This window comes from Cannabis sativa, chromosome 6 (assembly GCF_029168945.1).
Source record: "Cannabis sativa cultivar Pink pepper isolate KNU-18-1 chromosome 6, ASM2916894v1, whole genome shotgun sequence".
Lineage (NCBI taxonomy): Eukaryota > Viridiplantae > Streptophyta > Magnoliopsida > Rosales > Cannabaceae > Cannabis > Cannabis sativa.
Genome location: NC_083606.1, coordinates 64,315,380 through 64,340,529, shown reverse-complemented (window position 1 = coordinate 64,340,529; position 25,150 = coordinate 64,315,380). Strand labels below are relative to the sequence as shown.

The 25,150-nt window shown below is 30.8% G+C and overlaps 1 long non-coding RNA gene across 1 annotated transcript; it reads left to right on the top strand.

Annotated features, from left to right (window-relative positions):
* The first annotated feature begins 519 nt into the window (after window positions 1-519).
* LOC133039002 (uncharacterized) lies at window positions 520-1,591 on the top strand. The gene is made up of 2 exons (XR_009688544.1): window positions 520-1,044; window positions 1,417-1,591. It is a non-coding gene; the product is annotated as an uncharacterized LOC133039002 (long non-coding RNA).
* The last annotated feature ends 23,559 nt before the right edge of the window (window positions 1,592-25,150 follow it).

Genomic DNA, 25,150 nt, shown 5'->3' with positions numbered 1-25,150 from the left:
AACTTTCCTCTTATCAAAATAAATTCATAAAAATCCTCTTCATAATTTTTTATGCTAGTATCAACACTCAACCAACTGCAAAATACAACTCTCCTTCTTATAAAATACTTTTTTTTTTTATTTTGAAGTAAATACAAGTAAACAAAAAATTTCATGAATTGCAAAATTACTTTATTGACCCTCAACAGTATAGCAATAGTATAAAATAAAGAACAACTAAAATTTGAAATATTATTTAAATATTATTAGTGCAACTCCCAGTTATATAACCGGTTCTTCAAGGTCAAAAAGTAAAAAAGTAACCTAATCTACAGTAAAAACAAAATTATCCTATATGACGGATGTGAAATCTCTATTGTAAGTGAGGTAATGTATAAATCCCCTATTTATAAATTAAAGTATTATGATTTATTTATATAATTTACCTAACGTTTGATCATTAGTCTGCTAAAAATATACACATGTAATGGTTTGATGTGTTGAAAATGTTCAGTATGAGATATTTGGTGCCACCTAATCTAACCCCCAACTATTAAATGAAGAGTTCCTTTCTCCTATAAATAATACGCCACACCAGTATGGCCATCACATCGAACGGAAAAAAAAAAAAAGAAAGAAAAAGAAAAAAAAAACACTCCTCTATATTATCTAAAGCATAGGAGTAAGAATGAAGAAGTTTATGGTAATGGCGTTGGTAGTGGGTGTGATGGTTGTGGGGTGCTTTGGTCGACTACAATCGGATATTCATCTGACTTTGGTACCTGGTAATGAGCGGTGTAGGGTACCTGGTGAATATTGTCATTGGGCACAAAGCAAGTATTGTTGTGAAGGACTGTATTGTGAAGGTGAGTGGGGATGGGGTGAGAATCGGAGATGTGTCGATGATCCATACTGTCTACAAGCTGGTTCTCCTTGCGCTCTTTTGTCAAGTCCCTGCTGCTACCCGATGCATTGCAACTCTAGGGAGCGGGGGGGACGTTGTGTTACCCCTGGTTTGGCGCTAGATGTTCAACAAAACGCCTCATAAGATATAATTAATAAAAAGTGTCCTTGGTTAGGTGTGGTGTGGTGTGGTTTGTTTTAGTACTAATAAAAAGTGACATTAGTGCTAACCCTGGTTTGGCGCTAGATGTTCAACAAAACGCCTCATAAGATATAATTAATAAAAAGTGTCCTTGGTTAGGTGTGGTGTGGTGTGGTTTGTTTTAGTACTAATAAAAAGTGACATTAGTGCTAACCCTGGTTTGGCGCTAGATGTTCAACAAAACGCCTCATAAGATATAATTAATAAAAAGTGTCCTTGGTTAGGTGTGGTGTGGTGTGGTTTGTTTTAGTACTAATAAAAAGTGACATTAGTGCTAACCCTGGTTTGGCGCTAGATGTTCAACAAAACGCCTCATAAGATATAATTAATAGAAAGTGCCATTAGTGCTAAGTCTCACGAAGCATACTAGCTTGGTGTGGTGTGGTTTGTTTTAGTAATAATAGAAAGTGTCCTTGGCGCTGAGTCTCACAAAGCATGTAGTAGCTTGGTGTGGTGTGGTTTGGTTTGTTTTAGTAATAATGAAAAGTGCCCATTTGTTGTTGCGTATTTGGTTTAGCTTTGAGATTAATTAGCATTCCCTATGTTTATAAGGCATTTTCTTGTGACTGTTTGTTTTATTTGTTTATGAGTTCTTCTTTGGCTTTTCGTGAAAGGGTTTCTATGATCTGTGCTTGCTTGGGACTTGGAAGTGACCATAATTTTATGGCAGAAAAACAAAAACAATGCAGCAAAAACAAAAATAGGAAACCATTTATTTGCAAATTAAACAAATAATTTATTTACTGAAATCTAATTTTTTTATTATATATAATGTACATACAAATAAATATCTATTCTATATAAAGTGTGCCTATATAACTAAAATTCTTGGTTTATGAGAAATTTATGGGTGACTTTTTATTTTTATTTAATAAAATAATAAAATATTATTTATATATAATAAAATAATAAAATATTATTTATATATAATAAAATAATAATAAAACCAATCTCATTAATATTTGAACTGATATTTAAGATTCTGATGTTTGTTTTCTTTAATCTTATACTTTTAACTGAATTTAAATGTCTCAAGTATATATATTATATAATGACATATATTTTACTCTCACTGATTAATCTTTTATTGTTTCCCATAAATATAATAGTGTGCATTCTTTTTTTATTATTATTATAAATTGTTGTCGTTACATATTGAATTTGTATTTGACTTGACTAATCCCAGTGATAGTGTGGTAGTGGCTTTCTTGCAACAATGTACTTGAGGTCGATAGACGATCAATGTGTGAGTAAAGAGCGAGTACAAATAGTATAGGTATTCTTTCTTTTCTCTTTATCTCTTCATCTCCTATCTCTTTGAATTATATTTGTATTTATAATTTTTATTAATTTATTGTAAATTTCAGTGATGATAACATTGGGTTCGAGATGCTTGAGGTTGTATTTTGTTAAAAATACAATAAAGAATAAGAAAAATTGTTACAAATATTATAAAGAAGACATTTATTTAGTGAATCAATTATAATTTGTGTAGAAATCTCAAATTTTGAGTTATATATATATATACTTTCTTTCCATGTATAGTTATTCTTCATTAATCTAATCCTTATATTTATAATGATTAAATTTAGTACTATTCATGAAATCTCCATTCTCCCTAAGCAATACATAGTTTATTTGTTTCTATAATTTTGTGCTAATTTTATTTTATATTTTTTATGTGCCAATTATAAAGTGGTAATATATATATCTCATATTTTCTTAAGGTAGAGTTTATATTCAATTTCATATATTGGCTAATTGTTGGTACTATCTGGTTCTATTTTTTCGTAATTTTTTTCTTATTAAACTAATTATTATACTTTAAGTTACTCATTGAGTAAGGTAAAATAATTACCTTAACCTCTGAAATTTATACTTAGTTATGAAGATTTTGACAACAAAGCTCAATACAATTTAAGTAAAATCTTATTTTCAAGTTTAGCAACAAAATTCAAAATGAAGAAAAAAAAAAGTTTGAGCATGAATTTAGTGAAGCTATGAAAATTTAAAACATATACTGCTAAGATATTTTTTGAAACAATAATAATCAATTCTTATTTTTCAAATTCAAACAATAATAATTCAATTAAAAAATTATGATAATAAAAAATTAAATTAAATTTAAATGTAAACTATACTTAAGATATTTTTCAAAAATTATATAACTTTTATTTTTTCTCAAATTATCTTAAGAATTATTTTAGAATATGTATATATTTTCACATTATATATGTATAACTAAATTTTTAAATTAATTAATATAGCATATTATTATTAATAAATTAACTACGTTAAATAATATAATCACAAGATGAAACAATTATTAAAATAATTATTCTATAGATTTTAAAATAAATATCAATAATAATTATTATAATCTATAAAATTGATTGTTATATCTATTTTCTACCTAAAGTGTGCTTATAAAACAGAATTCTTGGTTTATGAGAAATTCATGGATGACTTTTTATTTATATTAAAAATAAAATGGTTTATTAATAAAAATAATATAGTTTATGAGAAATTCATGGGTTACTTTATATAATGAAATAAATAAAATAAATCTCATTAAATCTAAAAAAATACAATTGGGTTTTTGCTTTATATATTATATATATATATATTGCTAAATAATTTTTCTATTTATTTTTTTGGCTCGATCAGGTTATAATTGTTTGCCTCCACATCTAAATCTGAATATATAAAATATGGCTATATAAACGAATTTTGGTTTATGAGAAATAATTGACTGACTTTTTTTAAAAATATTATTTTTTTTTTTTTTATATAAAATGTGGCTATGTAACAGAATTCTTGGTTTAATATTATTATTTATTTTTCTGTCAAAATATTAACAGAACAGAATATTCTGATTAGAAACGTTAATTATAATTGATTAATTTTAGATAAATAATCCTACCAAAATTTAATCTAACAAATTTTTCTCTCTAGAGCAAAAATCCCAGCCTCCAGCATAACGTTTACCAGTTTATAACCTTAGTTATAATTTCTTAAGCTATATTTTATAATTTTAATTTTCATATTAAAATTTGAAAAATACTAATGAAGACAACATGCTACATGCTATTATACAAAAGTATTGCATTTATATATCCCACGATGTTTCAAAAATACTTTTGAAAGTTCATCTTGAATTAATTATTAATATGTAATAAAAGATATTAGTTATTATATTATTACTTCAAACAAAGGAAAGTTTTAGCGGTGCTTTTACTTTCTAATCATCTATTGGTTTCGGGCAGAAAGTCATATTCATGTGTTATGGGTACGTTAAATTTTTGTTAATAGGCCAGGGAAGAGAGTATAGTCTTACAAAACTTGAAATGTGAATCTGAGTTGTCAGCATATACATAACCTCAATTTTGGCTTCTTTAACCAGCTGCCACACACAAGTTACTTACTCTAAATTTATAACCATTTACAATTTTTTAACACTCAAAAAGTTACCAAGTTTGTTTTCTATAGCTCTACTTATTAAGGTAGAAAAATATTTTCAGATTGACTCCTCTATTCCGTTTATTAAATGAATTGTTTTCAAGTTGACACATTAACTTAAAAATGACACAATAATGACCTACTACAAAGTATACACTTATATTCATTCTATTTATTGAGAATCAAAACTTCAATCTTCTCCACTAGATTAGCCAGACACACACAATATTATTTGGACATAAACACAGGACACAATATTATAACTCAAACTCATAAACACTTAGTCGAAACTTGAATGAATAATGCCACTCTTTTAAGTTTTAATTAAGACTGTATATGACTAGGCAATTTTGGTTATTGTATTATCATTGCTGCTACATAGTTGATCATTTTTAGATTTTTGATGTGAAATTTTGTATTGTGAGCTTTTTACAGTTTCTAATAGACCTCAATGAGTAATAGATTTATATAATTATACTTGGAATAAATTTTGATAATGTTGTTTGGTAGATTCCTATTTTGTTATTAGGTAACATAATATTATTATTCGTTAGGTCTGTCACAATTATTAGAATGAATCAATTTAAAATCCTTTCACTATATTGAAATGTGAGATTGATTTTAATATGAGCTTAATTATATATTTTATTTTGTATATCTATTGTTTTATTTGAAAACAGGTGAATAAATGACTACACTATATACAACAATTAAGGACATCACTCCAACTACAGAAAGTTGGAAGAATAAAATGAGAGTGTTAGAAAAATTTGAAAAGCGGACAAATAAGAGTTCACCACTCAAATATCAAATACTTAATGTTAGCAGACAAAAAAGTATACAATTAGTTAATTTACTGTTGAAATTGTCAATACTCTACTAATAAATGCTATATTTCCCGAATTTTTTCTGTACACCCGTTGCAACAAATTATTATTTCATAAATATATATTTTTTTCTTAAAAATGAACACAGGGTAATGATGTTGAACCTAATAACTAATAATATATATATTATTTTTAATTGTATCACTTTTTAATAACGTAGAAAAGAACTAACATAAAATTTAGTATACGTGCCTCGCATATATATAAATACAAATAATACAATACACATGCAAATACACGTACGTACACTTAAACAGATACATATACTTAACTTTCTAAAAGGCGATGAAAAATAACTTTAAATTTAGAAAATTAATAAAAATATCTTGTTTCTTAAAAAATTAATAAAATAACCAAATATAATAATTTTTTTTTGAAATAACCAAATATAATAAATTAACTAATAAAAATTATAAAAATATATTTACTACATATAATTTTTTAAATAAAAATATATAATAATTAAATTAAATTATATAATATTTTTATTATTGCATATTTAATATATTGTAAAAAAAATAATAAATATATTAGATCATTAAATATATGTTAGACTTTTATTTGGATTTACATTAACTTTTATGGGATATGATTTTGTCCCGTGATGTATTTTCACGGAATGTATTCCGTGGTACATTAGATGGGTCTCAGGGTACATTAAATGAGTGTCAGGGTACGTTTCTACTTTTTAAGCCTAAATACCCCTAGATCAATCTCAGCCGTTAGATCAAATAACTCCTTCATCTGACGGCTGCCGTACATCACGGATTACAATCCGTGAAAGTACAATAACGGGACAAAATCATATCCCTAACTTTTATTAGTTTAATTAAAACTTAGGTTGATTGAAAAGCAATATGATTGTCATTGTTCAATATCAAATATTAAATTAGATAAGTATACTGAGATGTTATCAAAGAACTATCATTTTTAAAGTTACCACAAATATTTTCTTACTATTCAACCCATGATTCGTGGTAATTACTATGGATCAATCAAGTACACATACTTAATTATTATATGTTATTATTGTATTTCATATTATATACAAATTCTATATTATGAAAAATATAATATATTATCACAAAAAGATAAATCAATTTGTTAAAACTATGTAAAAGAAAACTACGCAGTACAACATGCTGAGGAGTTAATATTAACGAGATCAATGTCTTATTATTTTTCTATTGCTTTGTAGCTGTCTTTTTATTGTATTATAGTTGTTTTTTATATTATTGTTAAGGTGTTTTATAGTTATTTTTCATTTTATTTTTTATTGAAACACAATATTTTTATAATTTTGATACTTTAAGACAATATTTTTAAAAACTTAGTACAGTAAAAAATATATAAAAAAAATATGATAGTAAAAATATAAAAATAACAAAAAAATTAATATATTTATAAGAATGCCTTTTTTTAGTTAAAACAAACTAAATAATTTTAGAATTTTTCGTTTATACACTTCAAAACAGTTTTTTTTTTTTTGTGTATTTTTACATAATTTTACATAGAAACTCCTATAACAACTAACAGAGCAACCTAAATCGCAACTAAAAGCAATTCACATAGAAATTATTAGAGAAACAACCGGAGCAACCTAAACTTTAAATTTTAAAAAGAATATTAAGAAATAGCATATAGAGTAATTTTTCAATAATTTTTATTATTAGAATCATATAAAATTTTTATTTCAGTATAATAAAATATATTATAATATTTTACAATAAACAGGATAATAAAAGATAGAACATTTATTGTTATTTAAATTTAATTATGACAAAATAAATTAGAAAGAATATTTTGATTTTTTTTAAAACAAAGTAATTCATTTTATTATAAAATATTATTGTGAAAAACAATTAACATATACACAGTTCTATTAGGTAAATATAACTCTATCCTTTTCCTTTATAATTAAAGAAAATATTATTCATTTAAATTTAATATGATGAAACTCACACACCTGAGAGGCTAAATGCCTTATTAATTGGAAGCAATAAAGGTAAACAAAGGTAAAAGTGGTGTTGTGTTTTCTCCAAACTCTTCAACTGTAAGCGAAGATGAGATAAAAGGTATTCTTGGCATGAATACACTAAGCGCAAAGGAGATATATCTTGGAAACTTTTTCTTTTTTACTGAGGAAGCGTAATGATTTCCATTTTCTAAAGGATAAAATTCTTGCTCGATTGGAGGGTTGGAAAGCAAAGTGTTTATCGCAGGGTGGTAGGACAACATTGGTTAGTTCCATTTTGCAAAGCATTCCTAATTACCATATGTCTACTGCTAGAATTCCAAAAACTGTTTGTGTTGAGTTAGATAAGATTCTAGCTAGATTTTGGTGGGCTGGTTGTGCAGATAAAAATCGTTATTGTGCTTTAAAGAGTTGGGGCGATATTTGTTAGCCTAAGATGAATGGCGGTTTGGGGCTTCGAAAGTTCTTGGACATGAATATGGCTTTATTGGCAAAACTTTGCTGGATATTTCTTCAAGGTGAAAACAAGGTCTGGGTGAAAGTTTTGGTAGCAAAATACTGTCACCATCTGGACATGTGGACAGTAGGAAAACACGCAGGAGATTCTTGAGTTTGGCATGGTCTTTTAGATGCATGCCCGTTACATATGTAAAGATGGGGCTGGGTACCTTATTGCGAATGGAAGTACTGATCTATGAGATCGCCCCTGGATACTAGGGGAATCGATAGAAGAAGTGAAACGCAGTTTCCAATATAGAAGAACTCATGTGTTTTGGAATGTTGCAGATCTTTTCTTGGAAGGAACAACAGATTGGAACGTGGAACTCATAAGGGCTTGTTTTGAGGAAAAAATGGCAGATTTCATTCTTTATATAAGACCGCTGCAGGAAGGAAGCGATGTTCTGTTCTGGCAGGCTTCGAAGACGGGTACTTTTTCTGTTAAAAGTGCCTATTGGGTGAGTCAAAAGTTCAGATTCCAAGAGTCGGATCCCATGTGGAGCAATTTGTGGAGATCCAATTTACACCCTGTCTAAAACTCTTAATGTGGAAGATTTGGTCTGATATTCTTCCGGTTAAGGTTAGATTGGTGTAGGAATTTTACTTGGTGAAATTCCAAGTTTAACCTACACCAACTCAAGCTCACAGTTAAAAACGACAAGGACAGAATTGTCCTTTAAATCAATTAATATAATCAATTCACACGACAACCAAGATTTGGTCGTTTTCACTTGCACGACAAAGGAACTTGTCGTTCTTACCAACACGACAGATCGTTTGATTCCAAAACGATCTGTCGTTCTTCTTTGAATAAAACTCGAGGAATCAGAGCTAACCCTAGCTCATTTCCTCTCTTCGAACCTTCGAGAGTCTCAGAACTCTCTCTCTTTCTCTCTGCCTTCTCTCTGGTTCTCAAACCCTAGAACCAGAGATCTCCCTCAATCTCTTGATCGATCTAACCCAGAAACTCACCCAGAAACACCACACAACACATACACAAAGATAGAACAACAAATAGTAGGGTTAGAGAGAAAAACAAACACCAGAAATATAGAGGTTCGCCCTAGAAATTAGGGGTACATCCTCTGATGAGCTCGCCTTGAAGATCGACCTCAGATCTTGCACTATGATGAATGAATATTACAACAGGTAAGAAATCCAAGTCACAGATCGACTGGTATTTCTTAGGTTTTCTCTCTTTTATTTTTCTGTGTTTATTTCTCTCTTATTTTCTGATTTCTCACACTAACTCTCTTCTGTTTCTTGTGCATGTACTTGAAACATCATCTGGAGCTGGAAACCTTCACAGATCTGGTAACCTAGGACTTTAGCTTCTGGTATATCTCATCTCTCTCCTCTTCTGTATTACTCTAGTGCTTTTATAGTTGTAGTTTTAGGGTTGATCACAGAACTAGGAGTTAGGTACAACTTCGGTTGTAACTAACAACTAGTTCTTGATCCACTAGAGGCGAAGCCACATAGGATCTATTTCCTGTTGTACTCTGTTTGTATTTTATCTGTATTTTTCACTTCATCTTGTAACACAGTAATAATAATTATTACAGTGAGATCTAATTTAACAATTTCCACCTTAGATCTCTTCTGTAATGTTTATTATTATTGTGCTTCGTCTTCAAGGGTCTTAGCTCATAGTGGTAGTGGTCATCCACCACTACCAACCCCTAACAAGTCCAAGCAGTGCTTGAACTTGGTTAAGGGTAGCACCTTAGTACCGATATCAGAAGGATTCTCTTCAGTGGGAACTTTCTTTATCTGTACAGCCTTCTGTGTCACTTTATCTCGTATAAAGTGATACTTGATTTCCACATGTTTGGTTCTGTCGTGAAAGACAGGATTCTTACACAAGTGGATACAACTCTGGCTATCTGAATAGATTGTAGGTTCTTCATCTAGGAGTTTAAGTTCATCTAGTAGTCCTTTAAGCCAAATGGCTTCTTTAATAGCCTCTGTAACAGCTACATACTCAGATTCTGTTGTAGATAAAGCTACAACAGGCTGCAGTTGTACTTTCCAGCTGATACAATTTCCCCATAGTGTAAAGAAATAGGCAGAGGTAGATTTTCTACTATCTCTGTCACCTGCATAGTCTGCATCACTGTACCCAGTGATCATTCTGATATTGTCCCTTCTCTTGTAGTTTAATCCCACTTCTGTAGATCCCAATAAGTATCTTAATAACCATTTCATAGCCTCCCAGTGTTGCTTACCTGGGTTTGCCATATATTTACTTAGTACACTAATGGCATAGGCTAGATCAGGTCTGGTACTGACCATTAGGTACATTACAGATCCCACTGCACTAGAATAAGGCACTTCACTCATAGATTCTTTCTCAGCTGTAGTTTTAGGGCATTGGTCTTTGCTTAGATAGTACTGATTAGTCATAGGTTGCTTAGTTTGCTTTGCATTAGTCATAGAGAAATTTTCTAAGACTTTCTTAATGTAGTTTTTCTGATGTAGCCTTAGTGTCCCATGTTCCCTGTCCCTAGAGATGTTAATGTCTAGGATCTTAGCAGCCTTGCCTAAGTCCTTCATCTCAAATTCTTCCCTTAGCCAACCTTTCATTAGGTCAATCCTGGTCCTTTCCTTGCTCACAATGAGCATGTCATCTACATACAGCAGTAAGTAGATGACTTCATCAATCTTAGTGCCTTTGTAGTATAGACAGGTGTCATAATAGCTCCTAGAGAACCCCTTCTTGATCATGAACTCATCAAACCTTTTGTTCCATTGCCTTGGTGACTGTTTAAGTCCATACAGGGACTTAATTAGTTTGCAAACCAAGTCTTCTTTGCCTTTTTCCTCATATCCTTTAGGTTGTTGCATGTAGATTTCTTCCTCAAGTTCCCCATGTAGAAATGCAGTAGTTACATCCATTTGATCAGCTTCTAGGTCAAATTGAGTAGCTATGGTAAGTATAATTCTGATGGTTTTATACTTAGCCACAGGTGAGAATATCTCATTAAAATCAATTCCTTCTTTCTGTGTGAATCCTTTAGCCACTAGTCTTGCCTTAAACTTCTTAGGATCTGTCTCAGTAAGTCCTTCTTTGTGTTTGAAAAGCCACTTGCATGAAACTATGCTCTTTTCTTTAGGTTTCTTCACTAGTATCCAGGTTTTGTTCTTTCTCAGAGATTCCATCTCTGTGTCCATTGCCTTGGACCATTTCTTGGCATCTTTATCAGTCATAGCTTCTTCATAGGACTTAGGTTCTGTCATTTCTACTCCCATAGCACAGAAAAATGCATAGGCTAGCACTTCTTCCCAAGCTGTGAAGCTGAATCTCTGTGTAGGTCTAGGAACCCTTCTAGTTCTGTCTCTGGTCAGTTGGTAATCTTGTATTGCCTCATTTTCTTGTCCTTCTTCAGTAATAGGTTCCACCTGAATGTTGTCATCCTGAACTTGGTCATTTCCTTCCAAGTTTTCATCTCCCTGAGTATTTTCCACACGTTCGGTTCCACCGAACGGTATTAGGTTGAGTGTTCCTTGTTTGCATGTCCACAGATGTGCCTGCAGGGTTAGTTTCTAAAGTAGGACTAGATATTGCATTATTATTAGTAATATAAGGAAATAAATCTTCCTTAAAAACAACATCCCTACTGTTTATAGCTTTAAACCCTTGTTTCTCTCTTACCCATAATCTGTAGCCTTTAGTGCCTTCAGGATATCCAAGAAACACACATTTGAGAGCTCTAGGCTCTAACTTACCAACACTCTGATGTGCATAGGCTGCACATCCAAATACTCTTAAGTTTGAGAGATCAGGAGGCTTACCTGACCAGATCTCCTCTGGTGTCTTGAAATCAATGGCACTGGATGGACTTCTGTTCACCAGGTAGGCTGCTGTTAACACAGCTTCTCCCCAAAACCCTTTTGTAAGTCCAGATTGTAATAGTAGGCATCTGACCTTGTTCATCAAGGTCCTATTCATCCTCTCAGCTACCCCATTCTGTTGAGGAGTGATTCTCACAGTTCTGTGCCTTTGAATTCCAACAGAGCCACAATATCTGTTAAATTCATCACTGCAAAACTCTAAGCCATTGTCAGTCCTTAGGGTTTTAACCCTTTGATTAGTTAAATTTTCCATTAGGGTTTTCCATTGTATGAATTTAGATAAAGCCTCATTTTTATGTTTAAGTAAAAATACCCAAACTTTTCTAGAATGGTCATCAACAATAGACATAAAATACACATTTCCACCATGTGTTGGAGTTTTCTCTGGTCCACAAAGATCAGAGTGAACATACTCCAATATGTGCTTAGTTTTATCAATACCTGTTTTAAATTTTAGTCTATGATGTTTACCTAAAACACAAGATTCACAGAAGTCAACTTTGCTTACTCTGTCCTTACCCAGTAGCCTTTGATCACTCATGATCTGTAGGCCTTTCTCACTGATATGCCCCAGCCTTCTGTGCCATAGAACAACTTTTAGGTCTTCTGGATTGCTAGTGACTGCGTTGTTGCAGTGAGTCACTGGTTCTCCATCTAAGTAGTATAACCCTTCTGTTGGAAATTATTTTACCAGGATCTTAGATCTACTCACAAGTATGTTTATTAACACCCTAAATATGAACTTTCTAAAACGATGAAATAAACACATATAAAGTTAAAGAAACCTTACATTGGGTGCAGCGGAATAATATGACTCCTTCCGTTCAGATATCTAGCCCTTGATTCCTTTCTGTAGCAGAGCATTATCAATATCTGAACCTGGATCTCTTTCTCTGAATCTTTGATGCTGAAACCTCCTTCTTGCTGAAAATCTTTCTTCACGATCTTCCTCACTATGATTGAGGTATCACTTGCTGTGTGTGGGCACTACTCATACACTAAGGATTTCGAAATTCAAGAGGGAAGAGAAAGAAGAAGTGGCAGCTAAAGATAGGGAGAGAGAAAGGCTCAGGTTTTTCTCTGAAGGAAAAATAGAAAATTTAAGTGTAAATTTCCTGAAGCCTTCACTATCTATTTATAGCATTCCACTAGGGTTAGGTTTGAATTATTTGGCATTAAAATAATGAAAATATCAGTTTAAATTTCCTACAAAAAGTGGCCAGCCCTATACAAGTGGATTTGGGCCTTACTTTTTGCAATTTTGCAGTTTTATCTTTTCTGCATCTGATTTTCTCAAAAACGCAAATTTTCAAATTCAACCATTTAAATGCCAATTCTAACTATTTAATAACTATAAATAATTATTAAATAATATTGTCATTTATCATATTTATTAATTGAACCATACAAAGTATCATAATTAACAAATATGCCCCTATAAACTCTTTCTTTACAATTTCCCCCTTACTTAGTGAAAAATTCACAAATAGACATAGTCTAATTTGAGAATTATAATTGATTATTCAAAACCAATTACATGAGTCTTACAAGCAATATTATCTCAACTAGTGGGGGGACCATGGGTCTATATAACCGAGCTTCCAATAAGTAGATCAAGAATTTAACACTAAAATTCACTAACTTATTAATTCTTCGTTGAATCCACGCATAGAACTTAGAATTGCACTCTCAGTATATAGAATGCTCTATATGTTCCACCATATAGACACATCATTAGTTATCCATTGTTATAATCCTAATGTGATCAATGATCCTCTATATGAATGATCTACACTGTAAAGGGATTAAATTACCGTTACACCCTACAATGTATTTATTCCTTAAAACACTTGACCCCGTATAAATGATATTTCAGCTTATGTGAAATGAGTACTCCACCATTTATGTTCGTTTGGTCAAGCTCGAAGGAGATCATCCTTTGCTTACTATTCGCCAGATAGAAGCTATAGATTCCATGTTTATGCTAGCGCTCCCACTCAATTGCACTACCGTGTTCCCAAAATGTACGTATCACCCTAACCTAAAAGTAGGCTTAACTAACAAATCAAAGAACACGAATAGCCTTTCAAGATTGAGCCTAATCATAACAGGATTAAGAACATTTGATCTAGGATCAACTAGGCGATATTGACTTGAATAGATATTACGGTAAGTTTAATAAATCTAAGTCAAAGTTCAATGTCGGTCCCTTCCGATGCATACTCCATGCATCCAACCTGAGCTTTACTTTAACCAATGTTCTGGAAAGAACATAGTATTTCTCCAAATACAAGTAAACTCTTGTTGTAGATTATCATATCAGTAAAACCCTGTGTCTGATAAATCTAGGAAACTTTATTCACATAGTCATGTTTACTTTCCAATGTGTTGACGGCACAATAAACAGGATCAAGTATGTGAAAAGGGTTTCAGATGAATTTATACATTATGTACATATAATCATGAAATAAATCATGTGAACCATGCAACATTAAATGTTATTTCTGATCTATATTAATAAGTAAATCTGATTATATTGAAATGAGTTTTATTTAGGGCATAAAACCCAACAAACTCCCACTTGCACTAATATAAAACAAAAAGTGCGTTTCAAATAATCTCAACACCTTGATATACAAATCAAGTGTAGTAGTAGTAAACCCCTCGTAATAGGATCTGAAAGGTTGAATTAACCACAACCTTTTCTCCACCATTACTCTTCCTTAATCACAAAATTATTGATAATGTGAAATTCCTCTCTATATGTCTACTCTCTTGGGATACTGGATTCTATACATACCTTTGGCAACTACTTTTGGTTAATCAGAAAATTAACACTAGTAGTTTAAGGCAATTTGGAATGGTGCCAAAGATGTATAGAACTTTCCTTAGACTGAATAAGTACCTTTCCTGCAGCTTTAACATTCAGTCTCTCTCTGGTAGACCTAGAGACTTCAGATAGGTTTTTACACTTCTCCAAAATCACTATTCCACCCCCAGAGTAACCACCATCTTATCAGAAAGATTTACTAGCACAAAGGCAAATTTCGAAATCTGATATGGTGTAGTCTAAGAGTTTTAAACATACCCTTATAGACTAACATATAGTTCCTCTTCTTAATCTTAAGATTTACTTGATTGTCTTCCAATGTTCTTCTCCTGGATTAATCTGATACCTACTCATTACTCCCACTCAACAGCAGGTGTCTGGTCTAAGGCATACAAAAACATATCTAAGACCTCTCACTGTTGATATAAGAAATTCTTTCATGGCTTTATCTTTTCTGGAATAGTTAAGACTTTTCCTTAGATAAATAAAATCTATACCTAAGAAGTTGTGAAGCTTCTATAGATTGCCATTAGAAAGAAAATGCTTCAGCATCTTACTAAAGTAAGTTGCTTGCATTAGAGTAAGTAATTACCAGGTATACCACAAGCCATAGGTTTAGATAAACTCAAATCTATAATACTAGGAACAGGAAGTTTTGTTAAGTCCATAGAATAGACTTATAAACGAAAATTTCCTTTTATGTCCTTGTAATAGAAAACTTTAGGTTACTCCATGTGAATGGATTAAAACACAGTTCTATTGGCTTTCTTCTTAGTTTCTTATCTTGACAATCCATTACTTGTTTAAACTCACAATGGATTTTAATCACTAGTGTCTCCCAAGTCATAAGAAGGTGAGTTCCTAGAAACTCTCCCACTACGACAAGGTACCGTGAATTATGTCTAAGAAAATGGTATTAACCTCTTTGGTTGTGACAAGACAACAGAGGCAGTGGGATCATCATATGTTATATAAGATGATAGAACACTTTTGGAATCAAGAAAAAATATCTCCTTTATTTGCTACTTGTTTTCAGACTTAGTCATTATCTTAGAAAAGTAGTATTTGTTTGAACAAACACTTTCTTATCTATTGACTATGGGATGGTCCACCCCTAATCACTTAGAATAGCTAACAAACCATGGTTAACAGTTCTAGCTTTTCTTAAGATTTTGATTAGGTCATCCATGAATCTAGTAATGATTTACATTAAGTATACAACCATTACATCATTCTGAAATTGTATTACCATAGAAGGAATTAGGCAACGACTAGTAACTAATCATCAACATGCAACTCGAAATTTCTGGGGAGGTAAGTTTGGATATAATTCAAAAATCAAATTAATGATCTTTGAACTGCATATACTAACTATTTCTCCACCCCTATAAGTTCACAAGATCTTTAACCACTTACCTTAATGGTTTTAACCATTGCTAGAAATTAATGAAATTTTTAAAAATTTCAAATTTCTTTGCTTAAGGTATAATCTAGAGTTATCGTTTTAAGAATACAACGAAAAACTCATATCCACCGCTGAATGTGCATTCATCTGCGAATGAGATGAACTTACTTTCACTGGATATAGGCATATTAACTCTTTGCAGAGATTGATCTTGTCAAATCCACTATGAACAAGATACAAATGCCATAGATTAAAAAAAATGTGGTAGTGTCTTTTTGATGACATAGGTTTAGTTACATCAAAGAGTTCTTAGAATAGTGCAAGTGGATCCTGGTCACAGAATACCTAACTCATATTCCATACAGTTTTAATCCATTAATAGAAGATGGATATTAAACACTTGAGAAAGTGTAACTGTATTGTATCTGGAATTAGAAATATAAGAAAATTTCTGTTTGGATTCTAAAATTGAAGTCAAAGACTTAAATTCAACCAAATATAATGAGTAATTCTTTCTTGGACCACCACTACTAATACAAACTCTAAGTCTGATTTGCCCATACAAGTAGGAGATTTCTAAGATTGAGGATTTATATCAATTGGGAATAGAATTTCGGGATTATAATCATATGCGTCATATAAAATGACATGAAATGATTTATAGACCATTCATCCAATGATATGTTATTGAGCTAATTCGCAATGAATAAGCTAAGAGGAATTAGGATAATTTCGTTTAAAATAAGAATCCAACGATGCTTCGATTAGCGAAAGACAAAGTAATCTTATTTATGTAATCTTCTTGTTTCATATTGTAAAAATACTAGTCTAAGGTGTCATCAATTGATGAACAGTCAGATGTCGCATATACAATACTTATCTTTCGAGATCTTACACTATTATGTATGTCTAATGGTGAAAATCCACTAGGGATTTATCTCATTAGAAAAACAAACATGTTAGACCAACAATGAAGATTCGAAATTAAACTACAACTTAATTACAGAAATTAACATGGTTCAATATAAATTCATACACAATTCAGAAATTATAAACATATAGCAAGTAGGAATGACTAGTGAAAATACTAAAGCATACAATCCTAAATAATTTCCAAGGTTTTCAACAAACTGATACAGTGTCCCGGTAGGCGAGAGTCAAAGCATCATTTATTGAATAGAGTTGTCAGCTCATCTAAAATAGAAACCATTCTAGCAACCTTTTATTCGATCAAAATAAGAATCCAACGTTGTCCCGGTAGGCGAGAGTCAAGGTTATTCTCATTTTATGTGCTTCCACCATTGTTTCATGTTTCATAAGTTTATCTCTAAGTAGTCACCGTAGGGGAGAGTCTAATAGAGACGAAAACTTACAAAACACTTATCAAATGAAATCTTACGGTGTTAAATGCGTTCCACGAATAACCATCCATAGGGGGACGAAGTCTAGCGTCTCGAGGTTATATTGAAAACATTTAACTTTTGTAAGACCAACAATGGAGATCGAATATCTTAATAATAATCAAGCTCATTATTTAAAGTGAGTTGTATTTTCTTTGATTCTCTTTATTTATTCTATTTATTTTAAATATATATATTTATTTAATTAAAATTTCCAATTTAGAATGAAAAATTCCAAATATAAATTTTAATTTAATATTTATAAATTTTACTTAGATGGATATAAAAATAACATGAATTATTTCCATCTTAGTAATAATTTCCAATAAATATTTAGAAAAATATTCAATTTAAGTTGTTACAAAATTAATATAAATTAATTTACAACTCAAATTTAATTTTCTATAAATATATATTGCATTTCGAAAAATTAAAGTATTTAAGAATACAATTTTCGAAAATGCATATTAAAATAAAAAATAAATCCTGGAAAAATTATTCTAATTTAATGTTGGCCCAAAATTAATTAATAAAATTAATTTACAACAAAAAATATAATTTTCCTATTTAATTAAATATATAAGAAAAATTTCAAATATTTAAGTATGATGAAGAAAATCAACTTAAATATTAATTTTCTATTTAATTAAATACATTAGAAAAATACTTCAAGCAAAAATATCATCTATCTAGATTTTCCTTTGACTAATTAATTCAATTTCTAATAATATACTTTAATTCAATTTATTTTAAATTAATCAATAAATGAAAAAATCATTGATTTAAGTTGATCCAAGAATTAATTAAAATAAATAATTAATTTACAACTTAATCTATCTTCAAGATAAAATTCAAAATTCTAGCATTTAAGAAATGCAATTTCGAAAATTGATTAATAAAATAAAGAAAAAATATATTTTGAAAATTATTTAAATTTAGTTGAAAAAATAAATTTCAACTAAAAATAATTTTCTATTTAATTAAATGTCATGAAAAAGAAATATTTAAGTATGATGATAAAAATCAACTTAGATATTCAATTTTCAAATTAATTAAATGTATTAAATTCAAGAAATAAATAATTAAGTGTAGAGAAGGCTTAATTATTAATCTCTAGTTTAATACTAGGAAAAAATATACTTAAAATAAATTGTACCAAAATTAATTATTTAAATAATTAATTTCACAATGTATAATATTTTCCATTTAATATTAGAAATAATAAGTAGTATAGAAATAACTATCTAGAAAATATCTTATTTGACTAAGTATCTTTTCCGCAAAATTTGAAAAAATATCTAATTTAAGTTGTATTAGAAAAAATCTAGAACTTAAATATTTTCAAATTTAAATTTAATTAAATATCAAAAAATTAAGTTGTAACCACTTAATTCAAAAATATTCCATTTTAAGTTAATATTCGAAAAGATATTAACTTAAAAAATATCTAAAGAATCTTAATAACCAATGCCTAAAATTCCTCAACTTAATTTTGAAATTTGAAATTCAAAAGATATTCAGATTTAAGTTGGTTAGTTGTAGATAACTAAATTTCAACTTAAATAGGAATATTTAATGAAAAATTTAAATTAAGCTCCAGAAAGAATCTAGATGGTTATAATTCTATATTTAATTAAATACAAGAAAATACATATAGTTTAGCTTAGAATAAAAAATTCTTTAAACTATAATTTTCTTAAATTAATTTCAAAATAAATGAAATTAATTATGTTGCTAATCAATTTTATTAGGTTAAACTAGTGTAATTAACCTAGTACAGTTGTTCAAATTAGGCAAATGGGCCTTCACAATTGGGGTGGTTCATGTGAGGGGGTGCTGGGTTCAGTATGTCGTACCCACTTCTATGGCTCCCAACTCTCATACAAGGCCCAAAAGAGAGGAATTTAACCTTAATAAGAACAACTGTTATTAATTGAATAAGCCCAATAACTAAATGGACCTAAATAAATTCTATCAAGAACTATGATAATTTATTTTAGCAACAACAACCTATATGCATCTATAATAAAATTAAACACATAGGCTCACACAGGCACACTTTGGATGGGTCCTATCATGTTGCTAGGTCATACACAGATGAAAGAAGATTGTAAATATACCTGTTACAAATTATTAACTTGACCAAGGGAGCCATCAGATCATTAGATCTGGGAAAAAGTAACCATGGCTATTTGCAATCAAGTAATAATAGGTTTTGAAAACTTACAAACAAGCCAAAACACATACTCCTGCAACAAGGTTAGCTGGATAGTTGGATGTAGGATTTATTTAATTTTAAATTAAATATTTAAATTTTAAATTAAACCTACAATTTTGAAAAATTAGGTTTGAACCAACCTAAATATCATTTAAAAAATTTGCTAACTACTTTTAAATTTTAAATATTATTTTATAAATAAAAATTAAATAAAAAATTAGAAAAGATAAATAAATATCTTTTTCAAATTTTAAATGTAATTTAAATAAATAAAATAACAAAATTTAAAAAATTAGCAAAATATCTTATATCTATTCAAAATTACATGATTATAAATATCTTATTTTAAATTTAAATATGGTCAAAATATCTAAAAAGATTTAATTAAAAAATCTTAAAAGATAAGATATTTTTAAAATATCTTAAAAGATATTATAAATATCTTAAAAGATAAGATATTTTTAAATATCTTAAAACATATTATAAATATCTTAAAAGATATTATAAATATCTTAAAATATCTGACCTTAAATTTTAAAAAAATATAATCAAATTTAAAAATAAGATAGATTTTTAAGCAAAAAAGATAAATACTAATTCTATTCAAATTCAAATTACACTAATATCTTGAATTAAATTAAAAAAAATTTAAATTAATTCAAAATGATAATTAGAATTGAATTAGGAATAGTAATAGTATATATACAAAACCATACAAAAAATTGGAAGCTAATTCCATGAAAAAGTATGAAAAATTGAAGAAAAAAGGAAAAATTCGAAACTGTACGGACAGTTCTGCATGATCGGCGAAACTATCAGCACACCCCCGATTTTGTCAAATCTTCAAAAAATCATAACTAATTCAAATAAAATCCAAATTGAGTTCTGTAAAAGGCTAACTTGCTTAATTTTTTCCATACTATCCAATAAAAATAATTCCAGAAACGAAATCACAATTATTTTTCACGAAAATTTCACAAACATCAATCAATCATCAAATAACACTCAATACAACATGATACCATCCAAAGAACATACAAACAATCGTTTTAAAGTCCAAATTTCTTGCAAGTAAATCAATTACCATGGCTCTGAGGCCAGTTGTTGGAAATTATTTTACTAGGATCTTAGATCTACTCACAAGTATGTTTATTAACACCCTAAATATGAACTTTCTAAAACGATGAAATAAACACATATAAAGTTAAAGAAACCTTACATTGGGTGCAGCGGAATAATATGACTCCTTCCGTTCAGATATCTAGCCCTTGATTCCTTTCTGTAGCAGAGCATTATCAATATCTGAACCTGGATCTCTTTCTCTGAATCTTTGATGCTGAAACCTCCTTCTTGCTGAAAATCTTTCTTCACGATCTTCCTCACTATGATTGAGGTATCACTTGCTGTGTGTGGGCACTACTCATACACTAAGGATTTCGAAATTCAAGAGGGAAGAGAAAGAAGAAGTGGCAGCTAAAGATAGGGAGAGAGAAAGGCTCAGGTTTTTCTCTGAAGGAAAAATAGAAAATTTAAGTGTAAATTTCCTGAAGCCTTCACTATCTATTTATAGCATTCCACTAGGGTTAGGTTTGAATTATTTGGCATTAAAATAATGAAAATATCAGTTTAAATTTCCTACAAAAGTGGCCAGCCCTATACAAGTGGATTTGGGCCTTACTTTTTGCAATTTTGCAGTTTTATCTTTTCTGCATCTGATTTTCTCAAAAACGCAAATTTTCAAATTCAACCATTTAAATGCCAATTCTAACTATTTAATAACTATAAATAATTATTAAATAATATTGTCATTTATCATATTTATTAATTGAACCATACAAAGTATCATAATTAACAAATATGCCCCTATAAACTCTTTCTTTACAATTTCCCCCTTACTTAGTGAAAAATTCACAAATAGACATAGTCTAATTTGAGAATTATAATTGATTATTCAAAACCAATTACATGAGTCTTACAAGCAATATTATCTCAACTAGTGGGGGGACCATGGGTCTATATAACCGAGCTTCCAATAAGTAGATCAAGAATTTAACACTAAAATTCACTAACTTATTAATTCTTCGTTGAATCCACGCATAGAACTTAGAATTGCACTCTCAGTATATAGAATGCTCTATATGTTCCACCATATAGACACATCATTAGTTATCCATTGTTATAATCCTAATGTGATCAATGATCCTCTATATGAATGATCTACACTGTAAAGGGATTAAATTACCGTTACACCCTACAATGTATTTATTCCTTAAAACACTTGACCCCGTATAAATGATATTTCAGCTTATGTGAAATGAGTACTCCACCATTTATGTTCGTTTGGTCAAGCTCGAAGGAGATCATCCTTTGCTTACTATTCGCCAGATAGAAGCTATAGATTCCATGTTTATGCTAGCGCTCCCACTCAATTGCACTACCGTGTTCCCAAAATGTACGTATCACCCTAACCTAAAAGTAGGCTTAACTAACACATCAAAGAACACGAATAGCCTTTCAAGATTGAGCCTAATCATAACAGGATTAAGAACATTTGATCTAGGATCAACTAGGCGATATTGACTTGAATAGATATTACGGTAAGTTTAATAAATCTAAGTCAAAGTTCAATATCGGTCCCTTCCGATGCATACTCCATGCATCCAACCTGAGCTTTACTTTAACCAATGTTCTGGAAAGAACATAGTATTTCTCCAAATACAAGTAAACTCTTGTTGTAGATTATCATATCAGTAAAACCCTGTGTCTGATAAATCTAGGAAACTTTATTCACATAGTCATGTTTACTTTCCAATGTGTTGACGGCACAATAAACAGGATCAAGTATGTGAAAAGGGTTTCAGATGAATTTATACATTATGTACATATAATCATGAAATAAATCATGTGAACCATGCAACATTAAATGTTATTTCTGATCTATATTAATAAGTAAATCTGATTATATTGAAATGAGTTTTATTTAGGGCATAAAACCCAACACCTTCATGTTTGTGGCCTTTGATTATTGTCATAGCACCCTTACTTAGCTTCATTGAACCTGCTTCAATTTTCCTAACAATACCCATGTCATCTAGAACACTTATAGAAATTAAATTTGTAGCAAGATTAGGGACATACCTTACACCAGTTAGGGTTCTGACAATCCCATCAAACATTTTGAAACTTACATTACCTGAACCTTCTATATTGCATGTGTTGTTATTTCCCAGAATTACTTTGCCACCATTAGAATTCCTATAGTCAGTTAGGATTTCCCTAGAGTTTGTCATGTGAAAAGTGCACCCAGAATCCAAAATCCAGTCATCTTTGAAAGATGTAGATGCAACATAGACTTCACCACTATCATAGCCATCTGAGTAGTTTGCTTCTTGTTGCTTGTCATTTTGCTGTTTGTTTTGATCTGATCTTTCTGAATATCTGCTTCCTTTCTTGTTCTTGTATTTGTTGTTGTAAAAATAGCAGTCTTTCTTGTAGTGTCCAGGTTTTCCACAATAGAAACACCCTGTAGAATCACCAGAATCTCTTGATGGTGATCTACTCTTCCCTCTATTTGAGTTTCTATGATGATGTGCACTATTACTTCTACCCCTGTTCTGGTAGGGTTTCTTGTGAGATGGCCTTCCCCTACTTAGGTTCATTTCACCATGTCCAGAATTGGATTTTAAGTTTAACCTACACCAACTCAAGCTCACAGTTAAAAACGACAAGGACAGAATTGTCCTTTAAATCAATTAATATAATCAATTCACACAACAACCAAGATTTGGTCGTTTTCACTTGCACGACAAAGGAACTTGTCGTTCTTACCAACACGACAGATCGTTTGATTCCAAAACGATCTGTCGTTCTTCTTTGAATAAAACTCGAGGAATCAGAGCTAACCCTAGCTCATTTCCTCTCTTCGAACCTTCGAGAGTCTCAGAACTCTCTCTCTTTCTCTCTGCCTTCTCTCTGGTTCTCAAACCCTAGAACCAGAGATCTCCCTCGATCTCTTGATCGATCTAACCCAGAAACTCACCCAGAAACACCACACAACACATACACAAAGATAGAACAACAAATAGTAGGGTTAGAGAGAAAAACAAACACCAGAAATATAGAGGTTTGCCCTTGGAATTAGGGGTACATCCTCTGATGAGCTCGCCTTGAAGATCGACCTCAGATCTTGCACTATGATGAATGAATATTACAACAGGTAAGAAATCCAAGTCACAGATCGACTGGTATTTCTTAGGTTTTCTCTCTTTTATTTTTCTGTGTTTATTTCTCTCTTATTTTCTGATTTCTCACACTAACTCTCTTCTGTTTCTTGTGCATGTACTTGAAACATCATCTGGAGCTGGAAACCTTCACAGATCTGGTAACCTAGGACTTTAGCTTCTGGTATATCTCATCTCTCTCCTCTTCTGTATTACTCTAGTGCTTTTATAGTTGTAGTTTTAGGGTTGATCACAGAACTAGGAGTTAGTTACAACTTCGGTTGTAACTAACAACTAGTTCTTGATCCACTAGAGGCGAAGCCACATAGGATCTATTTCCTGTTGTACTCTGTTTGTATTTTATCTGTATTTTTCACTTCATCTTGTAACACAGTAATAATAAATATTACAGTGAGATCTAATTTAACAATTTCCACCTTAGATCTCTTCTGTAATGTTTATTATTATTGTGCTTCGTCTTCAAGGGTCTTAGCTCATAGTGGTAGTGGTCATCCACCACTACCAACCCCTAACAAGTCCAAGCAGTGCTTGAACTTGGTTAAGGGTAGCACCTTAGTACCGATATCAAAAGGATTCTCTTCAGTGGGAACTTTCTCTATCTGTACAGCCTTCTGTGTCACTTTATCTCGTATAAAGTGATACTTGATTTCCACATGTTTGGTTCTGTCGTGAAAGACAGGATTCTTACACAAGTGGATACAACTCTGGCTATCTGAATAGATTGTAGGTTCTTCATCTAGGAGTTTAAGTTCATCTAGTAGTCCTTTAAGCCAAATGGCTTCTTTAATAGCCTCTGTAACAGCTACATACTCAGATTCTGTTGTAGATAAAGCTACAACAGTGCAGCTTGTACTTTCCAAATCGATACAATTTCCCCATAGTGTAAAGAAATAGGCAGAGGTAGATTTTCTACTATCTCTGTCACCTGCATAGTCTGCATCACTGTACCCAGTGATCATTCTGCTATTGTCCCTTCTCTTGTAGTTTAATCCCACTTCTGTAGATCCCAATAAGTATCTTAATAACCATTTCATAGCCTCCCAGTGTTGCTTACCTGGGTTTGCCATATATTTACTTAGTACACTAATGACATAGGCTAGATCAGGTCTGGTACTAACCATTAGGTACATCACAGATCCCACTGCACTAGAATAAGGCACTTCACTCATAGATTCTTTCTCAGCTGTAGTTTTAGGGCATTGGTCTTTGCTTAGATAGTACTGATTAGTCATAGGTTGCTTAGTTTGCTTTGCATTAGTCATAGAGAAATTTTCTAAGACTTTCTTAATGTAGTTTTT